This window comes from Desmodus rotundus, chromosome 1, assembly GCF_022682495.2.
Source record: "Desmodus rotundus isolate HL8 chromosome 1, HLdesRot8A.1, whole genome shotgun sequence".
NCBI lineage: Eukaryota > Metazoa > Chordata > Mammalia > Chiroptera > Phyllostomidae > Desmodus > Desmodus rotundus.
Genome location: NC_071387.1, coordinates 95,178,929 through 95,190,421, shown reverse-complemented (window position 1 = coordinate 95,190,421; position 11,493 = coordinate 95,178,929). Strand labels below are relative to the sequence as shown.

The 11,493-nt window shown below is 40.8% G+C and overlaps 1 pseudogene; it reads right to left on the bottom strand.

Moving 5' to 3' along the window:
* Positions 1-556: 556 nt before the first annotated feature.
* LOC112304910 (small nucleolar RNA SNORA66) lies at positions 557-696 on the bottom strand (annotated as a pseudogene).
* Between the last annotated feature and the right edge of the window lie 10,797 nt (positions 697-11,493).

Below are 11,493 nucleotides of genomic sequence, written 5' to 3'. Positions count from 1 at the left end.
GTAAAATGTGCTTTAATTCTTAAAAAACTATATTCTATTTCTAAAAGTTAATCTTTGACATATATCTATTAATGCTACCTTATTAGTTGTGCTGTTCAGATAACTAAATCACAATTTGTCCTCAATTTTTACTGGGGAAAAGAGTGAAGAAATAAAATGGAATCATGTAGTTAAGCTGCTAAATTACTAAAATCTAATAGGTTAAGGCATGAGGAAATGATTCCATTCCTGTACTAACTAGCTTGGGAACTTAAACTCTTGAACTTTCCAGTCCCATGTCATTGCCTGGATATACATGAGTTCATTACATGTCAATACTCGTACATACACCAGACCTCCAGATAACCCTCTGATTATCCCCGAAGGACTCATGAATCCATGCCACTTAACATCTGCCTGATACATCCGTCATCCAGACCACCAAATGTGACCAGACCTCCTGGTACTCATCCTCTAGACCACCTGGCATTGATCATCCAGATAGCCCAACATTTGACTGATGACCATCCTGGACCAATCCTAGTCCTAAGGATGCACTTTTTTTTTTTTTTTTTTGCATGATACTAGGATAGAATGGACCACCTCAATGTTGTTAGCTTCTGAGGCTAATAACATTTTCACCACCACAATTACTTCAACAAACCTGGTTCCCTTCACTTTTGCAGTATCATGTAGAGTTAGTGATTGAGTTTGCACTAGAATGCACTTTTTAAAAAAATTTATTTATTTATTTTTATTCAGTTACAATTGTCTGCATTTTTTCCCCATCCCTCCACCCCACCCCAGCCAGTCCCACCTCCTTCCCCCACCTCTACCCTCCTCCTTGATTTTGTCCTTGTGTCCTTTATAGGTTGGAACATAATCAACAAAAGAAAAAAAGCAAACAAAATATAACCAGAGACATTGAAATTAAGAACATTGTAACAATAGCCAGAGGGGAGTGGGGAGGGGATAGTGGGGAGAGGGGTCTAGAATGCACTTTTTATTATAAAAACTCTTAACTTTTCTTTCTTTTTTGGAACAGTTCTCTTGTTTTTTTTTTTTTCTTTCTAGCCATGTTCCTAGTTTGTAAACTCAAAACCCTTGAAAAAAATCTTTATCATTTATTTCTAAGAAAGCCTTCAGAAATTTTTTTTTAGTTTATTTGACACTAATTTCTAAATCTGCCCAACATCCACCCCTCCCTCCTATGTTCTAACTGAACATCAGTGCAACCTTTTCTCAAATTCCGGTTTGTTTCTAGACTCAGTGCCTCACCTCTGAGACCTTTCTGTCCTCTACCCCCAAAATAACTTCCATTATCAAAATTCTGGAAAAAGACCCCCAGCCCATGGCTTTTTTATCCTCAGTGGTGGGCCCCTTTTAAAACCACATTTCCTCTTGCTCTGTCTGTGAGGAGCAGGTGTCTAAAAATAGATTGTTCCTTCCTTCTTTCTAGATGCTATCAAGATCCAGCCTTTGTCCCTCCCCTCACTGTGGCCCTAGCACTTGGCTCGGCCACATTATTGCTCCAATTTTCTGTTGCAATGCTTTTTGCACTTTTCTGTAAGCAGGTTAATTTTTTTTAGAGCTAAAGACACTATGGGACAATCCACTACTGCTTACCCAGGTTTCATTGGCATTTTTACGACCAGGGAAAGGAGTTTTCAAAGTGAACAAAAGAGCTCGGAGCTAGACCAGTTCTGCAATAATATCTTTGGTCCTTCTCACCACCATTTCCTTCTTTTTTACCCATTCTTTGCTTCTCAGACCAGTGTAAGGCATTCTTTGACTTGTCCAAAGCTGAAATGCAAGTTCTTTATTTACCCAATCAATATTTGCTAAACTCCTTTTAATGTGGCATGTACCATTCTGTCTTGGGAATATACATTTGAATAATTCAAAATTGTTGCCTTCAATAAGCTATAATGGAAGAAATAACCACATAAACATTTAATGGGTTCAGAGTGTGAGAACTTCTAATAGAGCTATGTGCAAGAGAGCCAGGGTCAGAGTAGGAAATCAGGACAGGCTTCTCAGATAAGGTGACAGCTTGAATTGGCACTTGGAGAGCAAGTAGGAGTTGTTAAAAATTAAAAAGAGATGTAGAAGACATTCCAGACATGTTCATGGTAGGTTGTATTAGTTATCTAAAACTGTACAACAAATTACCCAATATAATGACTTAACATAACAATGATCATTGCCAGTGGAAGTGCAAAATGGGTGCAGCCACTGTGGAAGACGGTCTGGCAGTTTGTTACAGAACTAAACATACTCTTATTGTACAATCCAGCAGTTATGATCCTTGGTATTTATCCAAAAAGCCAAAAAGTAGGTCCACACAAAACCCCACGTGTAGATGTTTATAGCAGCTTTATTCATAGTTGCTAAAATTTGGAAGCAACCAAGATGTCCTTCAGTAGGTGGGTGGACAAATATACTGTGGTCCATCCAGACAAGAGAATATTAGTCAGCACTTAAAGTAAATGAGTTATCAAACCATGAGACAACACGAAAGACATGTAAACGCACATTGCTAAGTGAAAGGAGCCAGTATGAAAAGGCTACACACTGTATGATTCCAACTATATGATGCTCTGGAAAAGACAAGACTATGAAGACAGTGAATATATTACTCTGGTGGAAGATGCTAATATCAGGAAAGGCCATGCCAGTGATTTTCAACAAGAGTGCTGCAAGAATTTTTAAAACATGCTATACCTGAATATTTAGTCAGGGGCACCGACCCTTTTCCCCTTAAATTGTCAAATAAAAAAATGACAACAGCCAACACATCAGTAGCCATCTGATGTGAGTAAATCAAAGTTATGCCTATATTTTTGTCAGATTGGCAAAAATATATTTTTAGTTTGCTGCAGAATTTTAGTAATTAGTTTATGTGTGCCATGAGATGAAAAAGTTGAAAATCACTGGGCTATGCATATGTGGGAATAGGCAGTATATGGAAAATCTTCCCCTCAAGTTTGCTGAAAACTTAAAACTGCTCTAAAATATTGTCTGTCTATACTGTGCTTGCCCTGACTGGTGTGGTTAGTTGGTTGGAGTGCCGTCCCATACACCAAAAGGTTGGGGCTTCGATTCCCAGTCAGGGCACATACCTAGGTTGTGGGTTCAATCCCTGGTTGGGGTGTATATGGAAGGCAACCAATCGATGTTTCTCTTTCTCTCTCTCAAATCAATAAACATATTTTAAAAATAGAAAGTTCTTTTTACTTAAAAACCCAAACAAGCAAAACCTAACAATAATTATTTTTTAGCTCTCATGATTTCTCTGGGTCAGGAAACTGGGGATGGTGTGGCAGAGCAGTCTGACTCAGTGTCTCTCAAGAGGCTGTGGTCAGATGTTAGTTGGGGCTGCAGTTATCTGAAGGCTTGACGTTGGTTGAAGGATCTGCTTCCAAAGTAGCTCACTCACACAGAAGGTGAGTTTGTACTGGCTGTTGGTGGGAGGCTTCAGTTCTTCTCCAGCAGTGGCTCTCTACAAAGTAGCTTGAATGTCCTCACAACATGGTGAGTGGCTTCCTCCAGCTTCTAAAGAGAGCAATCCAAAGGAGCAAGGCAGACACTGCAAAGCTTTTCAAACTCTAGTCTTGGAAGTTACACACCTTCACCTCTGCTGGATTCTATTGGTCACACAAGCCAGCCATAATTGAATGAAGATGGGAACTCACAAAGATATGAATATTCATAGAGGAGTAACATTAGAGACCATCCTTGAGGCTGGCTACCACGTAGGCCATGCTAAGTGTTACCTGATGTAGTGTGCTTGGGTTAACAGTGGTTTATAAAGCTGAAAGTTATTTATGGACTAAATTGTCAGGAGCTAAGGAGATTGGCTTTTAACAATTGGTGGCAGGGAAATGTTGAAAGATTTTTCAGAAGAAACCTAGAGTGGCAAACTGTCTCTTCTTATCCAGATTTGGCAGCAAGAGTTGTCCAATATGTTTAAATAAGCCCCTTGATGTTCTCTGCTTTTTCTTTGGGGTGTGTGAAACCACATGTAGATTTACACATAGCCCATTCTGTCATTTTGTGTTGGACGGATTTTTGGAAATAGTCTATGTCATATTTCAGCTTGAACGTTTTTTTTGTGTGTGTGTGTGCTTAACATCTCTATTGAGATGTACTGTATTCATGTTTTTACATGTAGCTCTAACCTATTCATTTTTAAAATATATTTTAGCCCTGGCTTGTGTGGCTCAGTGGATTGAGCACTTGCCTGGGAACCAGAGGGTTTCTGGCTCAATTTCCAGTCAGGGCACATGCCTGGGTTGCAGGCCAGGTCCCCTGTAGGGGGCACTTGAGAGGCAACCACACAATGATGTTTCTCTCCCTCTGTTTCTCCCTCTTTTACCCTTTCTCTAAAAATAAATAAATAAAATCTTTAAAAAGATATATTTTATTGATTATGCTATTATGGTTATCTCAATTTTTCCTCTTTTGTCCCCCTCCACTTAGTACCCCCATTCTCTCCAGCAATCCCCCCCTTAGTTCATGTCCATGAATTTGGCTTCTTCATTTCCTATATTATTCTTAACATCCTCCTGTCTATTTTTTACCTACCAATTATGCTTCTTAATCTTCGCATCTTTTCCCCCTATTCTCCCCCTTTCCCTTCCCAGCCGAAAACCTTCCAAATGATCTCCATACCTATGATTCTGTTCCTGTTCCTGGTTGTTTGCTTAGTTTGTTTTCTAGATTCAGTTGATAGTTGTGAATTTGTTGCCCTTAGGATGTTCACAGTTTTGATCTTCTTTTTCTTAATAAGTCTCTTTAACATTTCATGTAATAATGGCGCTTGGTGATGATGAACTCCTTCAGCTTACCTTATCTGGAAAGCACTTTATCTACCCTTCCATTCTAAGTGGTAGCTTTGCTGGATAGAGTAATCTTGTTTGTAGGTCCTCCCTTTTCATCACTTTGAATACTTCTTGCCAGTCCTGTCTTGCCTGCAAAGTGTCTTTTGAGAAATCAGTTGATAGTCTTATGGGAACTCCTTTGTAGGTAACGCTCTGCTTTTCTCTTGCTGCTTTTAAGATTCTCTCTTTATCTTTAACCTTTGGCATTTTAATTATGATGTGTATTGGTGTTGCCCTTTGGGTCCAACTTGTTTGGGACTCTCTGTGCTTTCTGAACTTGTATGTCTATTTCCTTTACCAAATTAAGGAAGTTCTCTTTTACTATTTTTCAAATAAGTTTTCAATTTCTTGCTCTTCCTCTTCTCCTTCTGGCATCCTTATGATTAGAATGTTGGTCTGTTTGGAGATATTCCAGAGAGTCCTTATATTATCCTCATTATTTTTAATCTTTTTTCTTCTTGTTGTTCTGGTTGAATGCTTATTTCTTTCTTATGTTCCAAATTAAGAACAATGTAACAATAGCCAGAGGGGAGTGGGGAGGGAATAGTGGGGAGAGGGGTCTACAGAAGCTACTATAAAGGACACAAGGACAAAATCAAGGGGGAGGGTAGAGGTGGGGGAAGGAGGTGGGATTGGCTGGGGTGGGGTGGAAGGATGGGAAGAAAATGCAGACAATTGTAACTGAATAAAAATTAAAACAATTAAAACAAAACAAAACAAAATCAAAGTGTTGATCTGAATCTCAGCTTCCTCTCCTCCACTGTTGGGTCTCCACTGTTGTATATTTTTCTTTGTTTCACTTAATGTAACCTTCATTTCTTCCTGGGTCTTTATTATACTGTTGCAGTGCTCAATGAGCTCTTTGAGCATCCCAATCACCAGTGTTTTGAACTCTGCATCTGATAGGTTTGCTATCTCCATTTTGTTCAGTTCTTTTTCTGGTTTTTTTTTTTTTTCTGTTCTTTTATTTGGGCCATATTTCTTCATCTCCTCAATTTGGCAGCCTCTGTCTGTTTGTTTCTGTATATGAGGTAGAGCTGCTTTGACTCCCTGTCTTAGTAGCATTGCCTATTATAGAAGAGGCACCTGTAAATTGTGTGGGGCAGAGCCTTGGGTAATCTCCAGGGCTGGGCAACCCACTTCACTACTTTGTGGCTCTGTGTATGGGGAGGCTTTGGAGGGGGCACAATACTGCTGCCTGGCTTCTGTAGGTTTGACTGGCTTCACTCTATTTCCAGTCACTTCGCTTACTCCCCGTGACTGATGCCTTTCCAGCTGTTGCCCTGGTGTTGAAGCCCAGAGGAAGTGGGTCTGTGTAAAATTCTCAGTTTGTGCAGGGCCTTTAAGCAGAGTCTCTCGGAGATCTGGCAGTTTCTTCCACTACCCCAACCCCCACTGCTTTTTACAGCCAGAAGTTATAGGGATTTATTTTCCTGGTGCTGGAACTCTAGACTGTGTGGTCTGGCCTAGGGCTGGGATCCCTTACTCCCAATATATCCCTCCTGATTTTTATCTAACACACATGAATGTGGGAACACCTGTTCCGCTACCTCTCTGTACCACATCATCTCTCTGTACATCTCCTCTGGTCTCTCTGTCCCTGCCCCTACTACCCGTCTGGATGAATGTGGTTCTTTAAATCCTTGGTTGTTGGACTTCCATACATCTCGATTTTCTGATGGTTCTAGGTGTTATTTGTTTTGAAGTACAGTTGTAATTTTTTCTGTAGTTGTGTGAAAAGGTGAAGAGTGTTTACTTATGCCTCCATCTTGACTGGAAGTGAACATTCTTCCACTATGTAAAACTTAATATCTCTGTATCAGTTGGGATACTTTTGGTTGCAAATAAAAATATTTAACTAAAAATGACTTACATAATAAATAGCATTTATTGGCTCTTGCAACTGAAAAGTCCAGAGATAGGTAGGATTTCACATGTGGTTTGATCCACAGTAGGAAAATAGTTGTAGTGGTTCCAGATTTTATTTTACATTACACTGGAAAGAGAAAAAACATCTTTTTCCTCAGTTCCACTTTGATTGGTCTGGCTTAGGTCACATGCACATACTGGAACAAATCACTGAAGTCAGAGATATGGAATACATAGATTGTCTTAGCTTAGTTCACATGTTGCACCCTTGGAGCTGACAGTAAAGTCAATTTTTCCCATATAATGTAATTCTACACATGGAAATTGAGAATGTTTTTGGAAGAGGGAAATTAAATGCTGGGAGGCAACCACAAGTGTCCAGTACAAATTTAAAAATATGATGTGGTTCATCTAAACAACATCTACTGAGCCCTATCCAAATAAAGTGTTGAGCTCTGGGCTAGAGCCAACACAACATAGTCTCTGCATTCATGGAGGCCTAATACATTATCCCCTGAGAACATAAACTCTGGGCGTAGGGATTTTTCCTCTCTTATTCACATCCGCATCCTCAGAGCCTGGAATAGCATGTGACACACAGTAGGCACTCAATAAATATTTGTTAAGTGAATTGCCTGGAGGAAAGCTAGACATGTAGATAATTGACCACACCATTTCTTTTCTGGTTTATTCCTGGCTTTTAGGGATTTTGAGGGGCTAGGATTATGATCTGCTCTTTCATTCTTCCTTCTTCTCCTCACTCTTCTGATTGTAGCTCCTCCAGGGTGACATACTGGGAGGAAAGAACAGGAGAGATGGCAGAGTATTCCTCAGGTGCCTGGTTGCCCAGTGGTAGTCAGAGGTGCCCCTAGTCTCACTCTGGTGCAGGTTGGGTCTATCTCTTGCTCATGGTCCACAGGATCTGAAGTGCAAAGTGTTTCTGGGGGTTATATTTAACTTTCTAAAGTCAGACCAGGTACATTTATATTTGAGTCTCCACAGAGCAGTTCTGTGCCCAATTAGCTTTCTGCTAAATGATGCTGCTTTGAGGAGAGTATAAAGATGGATGTAATGGGAGCCCTCTTACCTGTTGATTCTTTGGCCACCAATTGGGGGCATACTTTGACAACAGGACAAAAATTTGAAGTTGGGATTGTTGGAAAATCAGGGACATGTGGTTGTGATCCCTGCAGGCGGCTTCTTCCTCCACACTGCCTTGCAGCATACAAGTGGTTCATAGGGAGATCAATAGGCCTCTGATGTATGAATACCCTCCTCTCCTTTTGTGGCCTTGGAAGAACAAAACCCTTAATTGGCCCAATCCTTTGATTCCACCAATATAGAATATAAATTGTGAGAAAAATAGCTGTAACCCTTGCAGGCTTGATTGTCTGCAAGGAATAGAAACGTGACTGAAGTTCTATAAGAAAATGAGGGTTTGGTGTGAAGATCCATGGGGCTCGGGTGTCAAAATGTGTGAGGGCTGGACTGAACTGGAAAGTACCTCCAGAATCCAGGCTGCTCCAGTGCTCACTCTCCACCTCTGTGGTTCTCTCATGGTATCTTTGTTCTTCTCTGTGAATACACTCCATTCCCTTCCTGTTACCTCTACTCCTTCATAACTTAAGTTTGCTCCATGCATCATTTCATCTTCTAGGCAGGAGGTTCATGGCAGGGAGTTATCAGGTCCTTTGTCAATCAAGGTTTTTACTTATATCTCATTGGTCAAAGTGGAGTCACATAGCCACTCTTAGCTGCAAGGCAGGCTGGGAAAGTCTGTGGGCCGCCTTTCCAGTCTCTGTTGGAGAGAGACACAAGAGACGGGGCTGAGTTAATCTGCTAAAGTATCTGTTTCAGGAAGTGGAAGTCAGACCAACCTGCCAGGTGGTTGAGATAAAATTTAGAAAATGGTTTGAAACTATAAAGCACTCTACAAATGTCAGCTTCAAAATAGAATGCCTATGGTACAACCCATTTGGAGAGTCATTGGCAGTTTGTATTAACGATACCAAAATGTGCGTCTAATTTGCTCCAATCATTTCATTTAAAAAATTCTATTCAGTTAAAAGAATTCCAAAGAAGCAAGAAAGCTGTATGCAGAAAATTATTGAACACAGCATTGACTATAATTGTAAAACACTAAAATTTCTCAACTTAGTGAAATAATTTATATGCATTAAATTTGAGTCCTGTAGCTCTGGCTGGGTGGCTCAATTGGTTGGAGCATCTTCTGGTATACCAGAAAGTTGTGGGTATGTGAGAGCACATACCTAGGTTATGGGTTTGATCCCCAGTCAGAAGTGTGTTCAGGAGGCAACTGATGGATGTTTCTCTCTCACATTGATGTTTCTCTCTCTCAAATCAATAAACATGTCCTTAGGTGAGGATTAAAAAAATGCTGAGTTCTGTAAAGTTACACAAAATATTTGTGCTAGCCCTGGCTGGTGTGGCTCAGTGGACTGAGCTCTGGATTGCAAAGCAAAGGGTTGCCAGTTTGATTCCCAGTCAGGGCACATGCCTGGGTGGTGGGCCAGGTCCCCAATAGGGGGCACATGAGAGGCAACCACACACTGATGTTTCTCTCCCTCTGTTTGTCCCTCTTTTACCCTCTCTCTAAAAATAAATAAATAAAAACTTAAAAAAATATTTGTGCTAAAAGGTTATATGATAAAACCATGATACAGCCCTTGCTGGTGTGGGTCAGTGGATTGAGTGCCAGCCTGCGAACCAAACGGTCACCAGTTCGATTCCCAGTCAGGGCAAATGCCTGGGTTGCAGGCCAGGTCTCCAGTTGGGAGTGTGCAAGAGGCAACCACACATTTATGTTTCTCTCCCTTTCTTTCTCTCTCTTTTCCCCTCTTTCTAAAAATAAATAAATAAAATCTTAAAAATAAATAAAACCATGATACAGAATTAAAGCTACCCTATCATGACAAGTTTGTAAATGATGTCTGTGCTGGGTGAATGAAGAAAAGCTAACATATAATGGTGGTGGGGGTCTGTCTTTTTTCTTGTTTTATTTAATATTGTTGTAATCCTATTTGTATAGTTGATACAATTGGGAGAAAAAATACAATCACAGTGGCTTCCTAGGGCTGGCTCAACCTCTCAGGGGTTGAACAGAGTCAGCTATCTTAAAACATATCTGTTGCACCTTCCAGAAATTTCTTGTCCTATGGAGTTGGGGAGAGATTGTTGCCCTTTGACATTTACATCTGCCCTTTTCACCCCAGAAACAAAAGCATCCATAGGAGTGTGGCTTTCCTGTGAAGAAAGAACAGTGGCCTTCCTGTCCTACTTCAGGAATTAGTAGTTTTCTGTTCTGCTCAGGTCAGGCCCTCAGATACTTCTGTTTTCAAAAATGGGAAGCAGAAGGAAGTATTTCAGGCGTGGTGGCAGTACATGGCTGTCTCTGCCCTGCAAGTGACTTCTGGCCAATCGTACTCTTAGTATGATCTTGGTGGAAGCACTCAAGCCTCCCACAAAGCCTGCAGTAAGACTGTTTTTTTGACCTGCCTGACTTTTGACCCTTTGTTTAGATGGCTGAGGGAGCAGGTGGAGCACTGTAGAATGCTTCCAACTGGGCAGTAGGCAACTTTGAGGCCAGTAGTTTTTATGTGTCTTCAGGGCTGGTCAGCCCAAGACACAGTGGGTAGAATAATGAAAGGTAATATTGACCGAATATTCACTACATGCACTTTGACATCTATTATCTCATTTAATCTTCACAGCAACCTCAAGAGATGAGGACTATTATTACCATCGTTTTTTAGATGAAGATAGTGAGGTCCTGAGAATAACTTGTTTAAGGTCAGTTACAGAGTTAGGATTTTAATCCTTTACATGGTCTGGTCCCAGACCCCAAAGGCTTAACCTGATTGCTGAGAATGACTTTCAGATGAAAGCTTCACTGGCAATTCTGTGTAATGGAAGACAATATTTTGTTATTTGTACTTCCCAAAACCTTCTCAGGGGGTTAGATTCTGTGTGGCCAGTTCCTTTGAATGTGATGGGTCAAGCAAATTGGAGGGTTCTAGACAGAGGTAAATTGTGTAGGTAAGATAAAAAGATTTGGAGAGATTGAGAAGAGAAAAGCCATAATCCTGGATGTTGTGTGTGGGGCAATGAGAAATGAAGAAGACTCTGCTACCTTCATTCTCTCTCTCTCTTTTTATGTTCCTCAACTCTATCCAGCAACAGCAGAATGGCACAATGTCTGCTGTGCACCAGAAAGAGCCAGGAATTCTTTTGCAGTCACTACAGTATAACCTAGAATGAGCATTCTCTTTTTTTTTTTTATCCTCACCCGAGGATAGACTCCATCCTCATGCTCATTGACTCTAGAGAGAGGGAAAGGAAGGGAGAGACAGGGGGAGAGAAACATCGATCATTGTGTGAGAGGAACATCAATCAGTTGCTTTCTACACTCACCCTGACCAGGGCCCTGACTGGGAATCAAACCCGCAGACATTTGGTTTATGGGTTGACACTCCAACCAACTGAGCAACACTGGCCAGAGCCTTCATTCTCTTGAGAACAAAGCCAGAAAAACTTGGGAGAAGAAACATGACAAAGAAGATTTGTGAAGTTGAGTATAGAGAGTTATGTGATACAAAACCCACTTATGTGAAGGAGGCGAGGGAGTGAAGATGTCTGTGGAAAGAATAGTCTAGTCTAGTTAGAGGGAGCAGCCAATATGATGGCCTTAAGATGGAAATGTTTCTGTCATGTTTGAAGAACAGCAAGGAGGCAAGCATGGCTG